Raw genomic sequence first — 11,795 nt, 5'->3', positions numbered from 1 at the left:
AAATGCACTAGCCGTGTTCATGGACCTCATGAACCGGGTGTTTCGGCCGTATATGTACTGATTTGTCATTGTGTTTATAGATGACATTTTGATATACTCCAAGAGTCGGAAGGATCATGAAGAACACCTGCACGCAGTCTTCGATACTCTCAGGAAGAATCAGTTGTTTGCACAATATCAGAAATGCGACTTCTGGAAAGAAGAAGTCAAGTTTCTGGGATACGTGGTGTCCAAGGAAGGAATTACCATGGACCTTGCCAAGGTGACCGCAGTACAAGACTAGGAGCAACCCGGCTCCATTACTGAAGTGAGGAGTTTCCTAGGACTTGCTGGATACTATCGCTGATTCATTAAAGATTTTTCCAAGATAGCTATACCGTTGTCTCAACTCACTCGAAAGGATCTTAAGTTTGCCTGGAACGAGAAAGCAGAAGCAGCCTTTCAGGAATTAAAGGACAAGCTGACATCTGCACCTGTGCTAGTATTGTTAGAACAAGGGGTCAGATATAATATATACACCGACGCTTCTCATGTTGGTTTGGGTTGTGTACTCATGCAAAAGGATAGAGTGATTGCCTATGCATCACGACAGTTGAGGAAACACGAAGAAAACTACCCCACGCACGACCTAGAATTAGCAGCAGTCATTTTCGCATTAAAACTCTAGAGACATTATCTCTACGGAGAGGAGTTCGAGCTCTTTTGCGACCACAAAAGCCTTAAGTACATCTTTACTCAGAGAGACTTGAACATGAGATAATGACGTTGGATGGAAACCTTGAAAACTTCAAGTTTGAGGTCTCCTACCATCCTGGTAAGGCCAACCTTGTGGTTGATGCGTTGAGCCGCAAGAAAATAATAGAATTTACAGCTCTGCTGATGATAGAAGAGTGGAATATGGTAGAGCATGTGTGAGATTTTGAACAGAAGCTTACATAGAGGAGCCGTTCAAGAGCGTCGTACACATCCACGCACAGTCACTTATTGATGATCGAATTATTATGGCTCAGAAAGAAGATGAACTGTTAGTGAAAATGAGAGAGCGAGCAAGTGATAGCGAAGAATACGAATGGAGAGTTGGCTCGGACGGAGGTTTATGATATCGTGGCCGCCTATGCGTCCCGAATCTCTATGACTTGAGTAGGGAAGTCCTGGAAGCTGCTCACAATTCAAGGATGGCGATGCATCCGGCCAGTACAAAGATGTATAGAGATATGAAACGTTCGTACTGATGGGACAACATGAAGGCCCACATAGCAGACTTTGTGTCTCGTTGTCTCACGTGCCAGCAGGTTAAGGCCGAACATCGCTGACCCCTTAGCTTACTAAACCTGGAGCTACTTGTTTGAATTCCTTAGATCTCACAAAGTAGAGTAAAGACTCCATTTTAAAATATCAGAATCACAAAATAGAGATCAAGGAATTATAAAAACAAAAGTTATAAAAATATCTAAAATTACCAGACTATAGCTTGATAATGATGGGGACTTTTCTCTTTAATAGTGAAGGCTTTTTGTAGCTTTTCTAAATGAATTAGAATGAGAAAATACCTCTATTTATAGGCTAAAAAATGGTTCCTTCGACTGGTCTAAGAATCAACCAAATTTTAATTTTTCAGCTTAATCGAATAAAATTGACCTTCGACTAGTCGAGTGGCCTACTCGACTGGTCGAGCAAAGCCTTCGACTGGTCAAGAGAGCATGAATTTAGTTGCTGGAGTTCGGGTCAAGCTCCCTTCGACTGGTCGAGCAAATGGGATTTCATATCTATGGATTTCATTTTTAGGTTACCGAAGACGAGAAAGAGGCATGAATCCATTTGGATGATTGTGGACCGATTGACGAAATTGGCTCATTTCCTCCCGATTAGACTTTCAAACTCAGTAGATGATTTAGCCAAGCTGTACATCAAGGAGATTGTATGGCTGCATGGAGTTCTTATGGAGATTGTGTCGAATTGGGACACGCGATTCACATCTATTTTCTGGACTCGAATCCAAGAAGCAATGGGAGTGCAACTGAAGTTCAGTACCGCGTTCCACCCATAGACTGATAGGCAGTTGGAACGGGTAAATCAAATATTAGAAGATATGTTGCAAGCGTGTGTGCTTGATTTCAAGGACAGTTTGGATGACTGTCGCCCCTATGCCGAGTTTACTTATAACAACAGCTTCCAAGCAAGCATTGGCATGGCTCCTTATGAAGCCTTATATGGGTGCCCATGTCGAGCTACACATTGTTGGGCAGAAGTTAGCGAGCAGAGCTTGGTTGGCCCAGACTTGGTACAGGCGACCTCAGAGAAGATTAATATTATCAGGCATTAACTTCTTGCAGCCTAGAGTAGACAGAAGACTTACGCTGATACTAGGCGGCGACAGCTAGAATTTAAAGTTGGGGATGATGTATTCCTTAAGGTTTTCCCAATGAAGGGAGTCCTTAGATTTGGCAAGAAGGGGAAACTCATGTCACGATTTATTGATCCGTTCCATATTCTAGACCAGGTGGGTGTGGTAGCATACTGCCTTGCTTTGCCCACACCACTCACAGCTGTGCACAATATATTTCACGTATCGATGTTGAAGAAATATGTTCCTGACCCTACCCACATTATCAAATGGGAGCAAGTACAGTTAAGTGAAGATGCTACCTATGTACTGCAACCAACATGTGTTCTCGATAGGAAGGAACAAGTGCTACGCAGCAAAGTGGTATGGGACACCATGTTCGAGATGTCGGCCTATGCCGAGGTGACGAGCGTCCCTGTAGTGACCGCGAGTATAAACTTTTTGAAATTGCCTGTCCACTACTTTTCATTAGGAGTGATGCCCTACAACTTGCCTATCGTATGTGATTAACTAGGATTGATGACCCTAGACGGATCTTCGTTTGGGTTAATGATATAAAGGGAGGTACCTTAGCTTCCCAAATCTACTGTATAAATAAGCTTAATTAAGTACTCGGCTAATATGACTATGCACCGTATTGCATGTGCTTTGGCGAGGAAGTTGCACTTTAGGGGAGGTTGTCATGCACAAATTTGGTTGTTAGAGTCGCTTGTGAGGGAGCTTTGTGCGAGGGCATACATCATTATTGTATACCATCCCTGCATTAACAAGAGTAGTTAGGAAGTGATTATTGTATTGCTTTATCATTACTACTTGATTGACTTGATAACATGTTAACCTTTGCCTTATAGTACCACTAAGTTGATCACTCACTTCCACCCTGGGATGGTGTTTTAAAACACTAACCGGACTCTGTTGTAGATGCAGGTGATGATGAAGTCTATGTGGCTGAGTTGGACTTCATAAATGAGGAGGTGAAATTCTCCTAAGTTCAGCTATCAGGCAGGTCTACGTAGACCTCGTACTGATTTGACGGGATAACTGGGTCACATGGATTAGCTGGTCACTTATATTTTGATAGTTTGCCTATTTTGAAACAATACATGTACATATTCAGCCCGGCTACATAATCATACTCTGGAGGTTGTAAAACATTTACATGTTCAGATATATATGTGTTTCAGTCTTCCACTTGCTAAATTTAATTATATCTGGACTATGATATGTTATTTTAATATAATTCCACTATGTTTAATGCATTGATATGGACAACATTTAAACATCATTATCCATGTTACATAAGTAATGTGCTGGATCTCAGGAGTTGAGCCTTGCTCGACCTTCGAAATCCGGGGCGTTACAAGGTGTTTTAACCAGGCCGTCCAGATCACGTGGGGCCCACATGGTTTATGTGGTGTATTCCACATCATCCACCTATTTTACATTCACGCCGCTCATCTGCTTTACATCCATGCTGTCCATCTTATGTGAGGCCCACCTTGCTGTATGAATTTTGTATCCACACCATCCATCATTGCACGGTGCAGCGTGGGACTCCACCGTGATGTATCTGAATATCCAGCCGTCCATCCATTTGGCTGGACGTGGGGGTCACCCACATGTGCTCCTCGTGTGGGGTGGGGCCCACTGTAATGTAGGTATTTTGTATCAATATTGTCCAGTCCATTAGACGTGAACCCACCTTGATGTGGTGTTTCATCCACAGTCCAGTCCATTGACATGGATCTCGATATGATTTATATATTTCATCGGCACCGTCTAGCCATTTGGGACAGTGCTGGATGCACATGATGTACGTGTTATATCCACATCGTCTAAAGGCCAGACATGGGACCCACTGATGTATCTGTTTCATGCAGGCCATCCATCCATGTGGCCCACCGTGATGAGGCCCATCTTAATGTATAGGAGGCCCATGTGATGCAGGGCCCACCTAATGTATATGAGGCCCTTATGATAAGGCCCATTATGATGTATTGGAGGCCCAGATATGAGGCCCATTGTGATGTATTTGACGCCTAGATATGAGGCCTGTTGTGTTGTATTTGAGGCCTAGATATGAGGCCCATCGTGATGTATTTGAGGCCATGGATTATGGCTCGATGTGATGTATGAGAAGCCCATTATGATGTATATGCGGCCCGTGTTTGAGGCCCAATGTGATGTATGTGCGGCCCATGTAATGAGGCCCATTGTGATGTATATGTAACCCGTGTATGAGGCCCAAGTGATGTATATGTGGACCTTGTGTGAGGCCTGATGTGATGTACACGAGGCTCTTATATAAGGCCCAATTTTGATAAGTGATTCCACCACGATGTATGTGTTATATTCACATCGTTCCTCCATTTCTCTAAGGCTGTGGGCCCCATTGCCTTGAGAGGCCCACCTTGATTTATGGATTATATGCCCACCATGTGGCTGTCTTATGCAGGCCCACCATGTGTGAGTGATGGGCACGTGCTATCCATCCATTTTCGAGATAATTGGAGGGCCGAGAGCCTCGTTATGATTCCGATTCTAATCCCAAATGGATCGCACATTAGGAGTAATGGTGGTTAAATGTCCACATTATAAGGGCAATGATGGTTAAATGTCCACATTGTAATCCTCCCTGCGGCCCGTTGTTAGGTCCATTCTCATTTCCTCTTATTGGACTATCCCAAACCATTGGGCTCTCATTGATAGTGCCTGACACCATGCCTTGTAGAATTACCCACACCTTGGAGCCCACCATGTGTACATATTGGGCCCCATAGGGAAGTCCAGTTTATTACGTGATAGAGAGAGTAAGGAACCCTACTTATTGTACTTAGACTTGGCTCTGCCCTCAGTGGGGTTATTGTGACGCTCCGTCACTGTTGCACAGGTGGGCGGTCACTGATGTGGGCGGGGCCTAAGGGCCTGGGCGAGCTATCAGTGATTGACAGGCTACTGTGCTGGCAGACTACTATGCACATAGTGAAGGTAGAACTTTGTCCCACATCGGAAGAACGTATGATATTGTGGTGGGTATAAGTTGGATTCCTTAATTGTTGTTACGTGTTTTAAATCAGTGAGCTTCGGTAAAGCAGTCTATATCACCCCTTACCGTAGATGGAAGGATATGCGGTACCAGATTTAGTATATCCACCATATAAAGCCTATTTCAATGTATGGGCAAGATCCGCCGTCCTTCCAGTGGGCCTCGTCTTGGAATATATGATATATCAGTACCTTGGAAGGCTAACGTGAGACATGCCGCATGGACTCCTATAGTTGTAGAAGGAGCATGTTGTTTAGTTTATACTCTTGGTATGTGACATGCTGGTGAAAGCCAATTATTGTTTATATCTGATAATCATATTAGTGTACATAGTCTAGTAGGACACACTGAGAACATACTTAGTATTACATCATGACACATATTCATACGCATCATTTGTGTGCCTATTGTAAGGAATGTTTGATCCTAGCATTATCGTTGGGCCGAGATATTTAGGGGACTCCTTGTGAGACAGAGTTGCCCCACATGAGCGCATGGTCTGCATAGGTTTGATGCATGACTGGATGAGATGACTCATGCATCTCGCATTTTGTGATATGACCACTATTCACCCTAGCGACATCAGGGTTGCGGCCTTCACGGGCATGTTGTGGATGGCCAAATAGACACCATAAATATTTGGTTTGAGTATCTGGGCACGTTAGTTGTCCATGGGTGAAAGTCCCCAAACCTCCGTGGCCAAGAGATGCTCTAACATCTAGACCGAGTGAATACATGAGCGCATGAGGGCCGTATACCATTAGGTCGCATCTCCCACTGTGTCATGGTTGGTTGGAAGGGCGTGTGGCCTTATCCGCCTAAGTGAGGGGGATGTAAGCTAGGCTGAGTTTGACCAGCTCATGAGTGGGTCCACTACTGACGAGCCGAGCCGATACGGATAGGAGGGTAGTGAGGTCTTTTTCACTCGCTTGCTTGCGGGCTAGGGAGGCTGCAGCCAGTGTACAGTGTACTAGACCCCGATGATGATCCCATAAATGTACGGTATTGATATGTGGACTTACTGAGAAGGAGTTGCATACTCATCATTTTACTCATTTATTCATTCATTCACTATTCACTCGGGCCGGTGGTGCGTAACTAGAACATTATGTATACCCTCGCAATGGCCATGATTTTAGTTAGGTACGTGACTAACCTGAGATCAGGAGTTTACCACATTGTGTCTAGCTATCCAAATCAGGTATGGGCCAGTTTGGATAGAAGTCCCTTGTAATGAACCCCACAGCTTGCGATACTACGTACTATCATCCCGACTTCACATTTTTGCTTGGTCATTTCATTTGCACCGCATATTGCATTACATCCTTAGCCCATAGCATTTTGTTTACTATGCTTCTGTATTGCATATCTTGAAAAGGTTGATGGTATTATGGACTCGCTGGGATCTGCATACACTACCAAAAAATTGAACAAAGGCTACGGACGTTGGAAGGTTTTGGCTACGGATATAAACCGTAGCTAGTATGCTACAGATTTAATCCGTATTTAAAACCTACTTAATCTGTAGCTAAAACCTACATTCCACTATGATCTTATTAGAGATTGATGGTGCTTAAGGGGCTCCATGGGGCCCATTGGAATATATGTGTTTTATCTAAGTCGCCCATAAATTCTGATATATAATTTTAGTGGATGAGCCCAAAAAGTAGGTAGATTGAAGGTCTAATTGGACCACATCATAAGAAATAATAAAAAATAAATTTCTATCATTAATATTTTCTGTAGTCTGCTTACAGCTTCGATCTGACTCTTTTTTAGATCAACCCTTAAAATGATCTTTTAAAATAAATGGACGGAGTAGATAAATAACATACATCACGGTGGGCCCCACAAGATATAAAACTAAGCACTTAAAAGTGTCATCTGTCACCCCCTTTAAAAAAACACAATCTCGCATGCAACCCAAATCCCTCAAATCTCCTTTGCGCGCCTGCCCCTCTCCTAAAACCCAAACCCTCTCTCTCTCGCGCCTGCGCCTCTCCCAAAACCCAAACCCTCTCTCTCGCACGCCCGCCCCTCTATTTCCCAACCTCTCTCTCTCTCTCACTAGGGTTTTCAAAACCCCCTTTCACTGCAAACTCATCATTGAGCTCTGACATACCATGTGCTAGGGTTTTCGAAACCCCTTTTATCCTACCCTCGTCATTGCCTCGGCTCCTCCATTAGCAGCAGCCCCTATGACCACAAACTTCGTCCGCAGCCACCGTCTCTGCTCCACTAGTGCCGCCACCTCCACAGATTGACGCCAACATTTGCCCCATCGAGAGCTCGATTCAGAGTTTCAGCTAGTTTTTCTTATTTTAAATCAAGGGTTTTCTATTTTTGAATATCTTTTCTTTTTCCCTTTTCATATTATATAATTGTTTTTGAATTTGAGCTATTTTTCCCCGTTTGATTCGATGGGGAAGGTGATTTTTTGATGAAGTTGAAAATTTCTGTGTGGTTGTTATACATGATGGGGAATTTAGCCTGTGCAGAGTGCACATGCTAGTTATCCTGTTCCCCCAGTGGGCCCCGTCGCGAAGCCATAGCCGTGGGATACTCTTACTGATCCATAATGGAAGGGTGTAAGAGAATGTTGTCAACGAAGGACATTGGAAGGGAAAATGCTCAACCCATTGGATAGCTAGGATTAACCAATAGGGGGATTTTCCAGACTATGGCCCGTGTGCAGCGGGGCCCACTAGATGAAAAGTCTGTAGATTAGCACTCTAATTTTCAACCAAAATGTACTTTCTTTCTTTTCTTTTCTTTCTTTTCTTTTTTTCTTTCTTTTTCTTTTTCTTTTTCTTTTTCTTTTTCTTTTTTCTTTTTGTTACCACAATCAAAAGGCTAGAATTGTCCCAGCTAGAAGATTAATACTCTACACAAGGAAGAATCTAACAGACCAATGGTTTGGACTGCCTATTTGGCTTCGCGAAAATAGAAGGAAACAATGTTTCTTAAAATACCATTTATAAATGTGGAGAAAGGTAAAATAGTTTGTCTTAAGGCCAATTTGAATAAATTAAAGATTGGAGAATGCAACTAGTTTTGCATCAACAAGGAATTTATAACTATTTGGGAAGCAATTGCATTTGCTTTCCCCAAATTAATAAGGAGTAGAAACTCTTTCTTTTTCATAAATTTAAATGAATGAAAAAGAATTTACCTTCAAAATGAGCTTTTAGATGGTAAAATTAGAGGGAATTTACTTCCAATATGTGCAAAAGGTTTTTTTTCCCCTGTTGCTGATTTCAGTTTACTTCCCTCTTATATTATGTTTTTACTTTCATTCCCTTAGTTTTTCAACAAGAGTCATTGAAAGGGAAATTGAACATGTCAATTTGAAATGGAACATGTCAATCATTCCCTACAACCAGCAGGTTAGCTTATCATGGATGCCTCATAAAAAGTGTTATTAGAGTTCTTTGCTTCATTCATTGCATGCCTCATAATAATTTCACTTCCTTTCTAGGAAAAATTGAAAGAATGATTTTCTGTTCATCCATACATTGTACAATACATTGAATCATCACTATGTTTGATATCACCTATTCACTACTTTTCTGATTCAGTAGTTTTCCTTTCCCTTAATTCATTGTACATTTCTGAATAGAATGTTTTCTTATTTTCTTTTTATTGTTGCAGATGTTAGAGGGATAGTGAAAAATAAAGTTCCACTTGTGCATTCATTGACCTTAATAAGTATATGAAATTTTAGTAGATGAACTCTTCTACCAAGGTAACACTATTATTAAACTTGCTCACCTTCTAGCCACTTGTCTATTGCCACAATTATCATTGACACTGCCATCTTAGCCTTTGTCCTGTTAATCTGGGGTGGCATTTATATGTTAGATTGGAAAAAAAATAAAAGTGAATCGATATTAATATTCTTATCATCAACTTCTTCTAAATTGATTCAGTGGTTGCAGGGGTGTTTAAATGGTGCTTATGACTAACTCTCCTATTCGTAGAAACAGTCAAAGAATTTATTATTATTATTATTATTATTATTATTATTATTATTATTTCACTTTTCTATGGTTGTAGCCTATATGGATTGAACACCCTAGTAGACACTTTGAAAGAACAAACAACCTATGTGTGTCAGGGACCTTTGTCAGCATGACGCCTCTTACAAGTTCAGATAAATGGATAAAAGCACATTTATTTTGTAATTTATGTTGATGGAGGCTATTTTTACAAGTGAAATTAGACCACTGGATGAGTGTTCCATACAATCTCTTTCTTATATTTTTGAAATATCAACACCTGAAGGAAAAAAAAGATATAACTGCAGCCATTAAGACATTCTGTATACTGATCTTTCAAGAAAAAGAAGAAGAAGAAGAAAAAGACATTTTGTATTGGCTTTTTTTTTTGGGTATCATTTTTCCCCTTCTTTATGGAAGAAACAAATAGACAATACACGTGGATAAAAATAGTCATTGTTTTATTCAACTATTGCCCCACCCACCCGTTGCCACCCAAAAGAGAGGATCTTCATGTTTTTTTGTTGACCATGTGGCATGTCTTCCTGAATTTTGCTCTCTCTTTCTTCTTCTTCATCTTCTTCTTCTTCTTCTTCTTCTTCTTCTTCTTCTTCTTCTTTTTTTTTTTTTTTTGGGTTGAATGCTCTCTTTTTTCCTCTAGATGGATTACATGGAGCAATTTTTCAAGGACCAAGTGGCCGTCATTCATAAAACTTTGGAAGCAGAAGAAAGTGCTTTTGAGAAATTACTTCAGGGAGAACGTGACAAGGCAAAGCTCTCCAACAATGATTCTAGAAGCAAAGAGGAGAAGAAACTTAGGCATTGAATTTAATTGACATCTCTGAAATGAATTGTTTATCTCGTTGATGCATAAGTTAGATTCCTTTGCTATAATATCTAGGTTTTACACTCTTTAGAGCTCATGGCTACTGAATTTTTTTTGTTTGGGTTGCTCAACTGATCAGCCAAAAGAAAAAGAAAAAAAAAGCATGCACACGCACACAGAAAAAAATGGCTTTTTCTAATAGTAACTGTTTTAGGATTTGATATTCATAATACAACCCCATCTTGGTTTTCGTTGTTTTAAATCACCCAAACTCAAACAAGTATGTCAGATTTGAAAATTTCTCAATTTCTCCATTTTACATCTTACGGGCCAACCTGCTGTTGATATTAGAAAATGTGCAAACTTTACCATTCATCAGAAGTCCCACTCATCTTTTGGGCCTCTAGCGAGGGTGAAGAAGAAGATAAGGAGACCAGAGAGTGCAAGTATCTCTTTAAAAATTTGAAGTTCTTCTTGAGTTGTGAGGTATGCTTGTCTATCTTTTGTGCGTAATTACTTGTATAATGATTTTCTTTTGATGAGGTATAATTTTTGGCACAACCTGCCAATGGCTCTTATATGAGCATTTGAACTGTTATCTTTATTTGAAAAATGTTTATGAACATAGGGGCATGTTCACTATCTTTTTTTTCTTCTTCTTTTCCATGTCATAAGATTTTGATGTTCGAGAGTTTGCTATATCAGTTGCTGGCAGATTGTCTGAAAAGAATCCAGCATATGTTTTGCTTGCACTTTGTCGCCATCTCATACAATTTTTTATGCATCTTGAGCAAAGGTAATCTGAAACATATCTACTTGCCAATAATATTATTCATTTATGGGGAAATAGATGCACTTTTTTTCATATTCAGAGTTGGTAGTGGTGTCATACAAAGGTTTTGGGAAGATTTATGGTGTGAGGAGTGCTTGCTGAGAGTTTTGGAGATCTTTATGTTGGTTAATCACAGAAAGGAGGCATTGGTGAGGCAGTTGTTTCAGCATGTTGGCAATATTATTGTGTGGAATGTCACCTTTAGAAGGAATCTGAAAGACGATGAAATCTTTTGTATACTCGCCTTTTCTCCTATTTTCAATCTGTTTAAATTCCACTTACAAGTTCTGGCTGCAGAATTTTTACTCTCAGCTCCCAAGGCTGAGTTACTTTACAAAATCTCTTGTTGTAGCTCTTGGTAGGGGGTTCGACGGAAGGAATTTGTATTCTCAAGGATTTGGAAGGGTGTGCTTCCTTTAAAGGTGAAGGCTTTAGCCTAGTTAGCTGTTGAAGGAAAATTCTGACCATGGATAACTTTCAGAGGTGTGGTTTAAGTACTTCAGACAGGTGTGTTTTATGCTATAAAGCTGAAGAATCCATTAATCACATTCTTTTACATTATCTAGTGACTGGGAAAGTGTAGACAGATGTGATTGTGAGATTTGAGCTCATGTTTGGACTCATTGTTTAATCTCATTGCTTCTTGGTTTGCTTGGGTTTGGGGCCCGATAGGTAGCATGCATGGTCCAAACTGGTCCTCTCTAATTTCTTTTAATGAGAACTCCCCATGATTGTGTCTACAAAAGCCG

The 11,795-nt window shown here is 40.8% G+C and overlaps 1 long non-coding RNA gene across 2 annotated transcripts; it reads left to right on the top strand.

Annotated features, from left to right (window-relative positions):
- The first annotated feature begins 8,507 nt into the window (after positions 1-8,507).
- LOC131246048 (uncharacterized) lies at positions 8,508-11,531 on the top strand. 2 transcript variants are annotated; one of them, XR_009171122.1, is made up of 3 exons: positions 8,508-9,135; positions 10,050-10,494; positions 10,594-11,531. It is a non-coding gene; the product is annotated as an uncharacterized LOC131246048 (long non-coding RNA). The 2 variants fall into 2 exon arrangements; XR_009171121.1 differs by having other exon boundaries at positions 8,527-9,135; positions 10,050-10,700; positions 10,890-11,531.
- The last annotated feature ends 264 nt before the right edge of the window (positions 11,532-11,795 follow it).

This window comes from Magnolia sinica, chromosome 5 (assembly GCF_029962835.1).
Source record: "Magnolia sinica isolate HGM2019 chromosome 5, MsV1, whole genome shotgun sequence".
Lineage (NCBI taxonomy): Eukaryota > Viridiplantae > Streptophyta > Magnoliopsida > Magnoliales > Magnoliaceae > Magnolia > Magnolia sinica.
The sequence above is the reverse complement of the archived record's forward strand: the minus strand, read 5'-3'. Positions and strand labels throughout refer to the sequence as shown.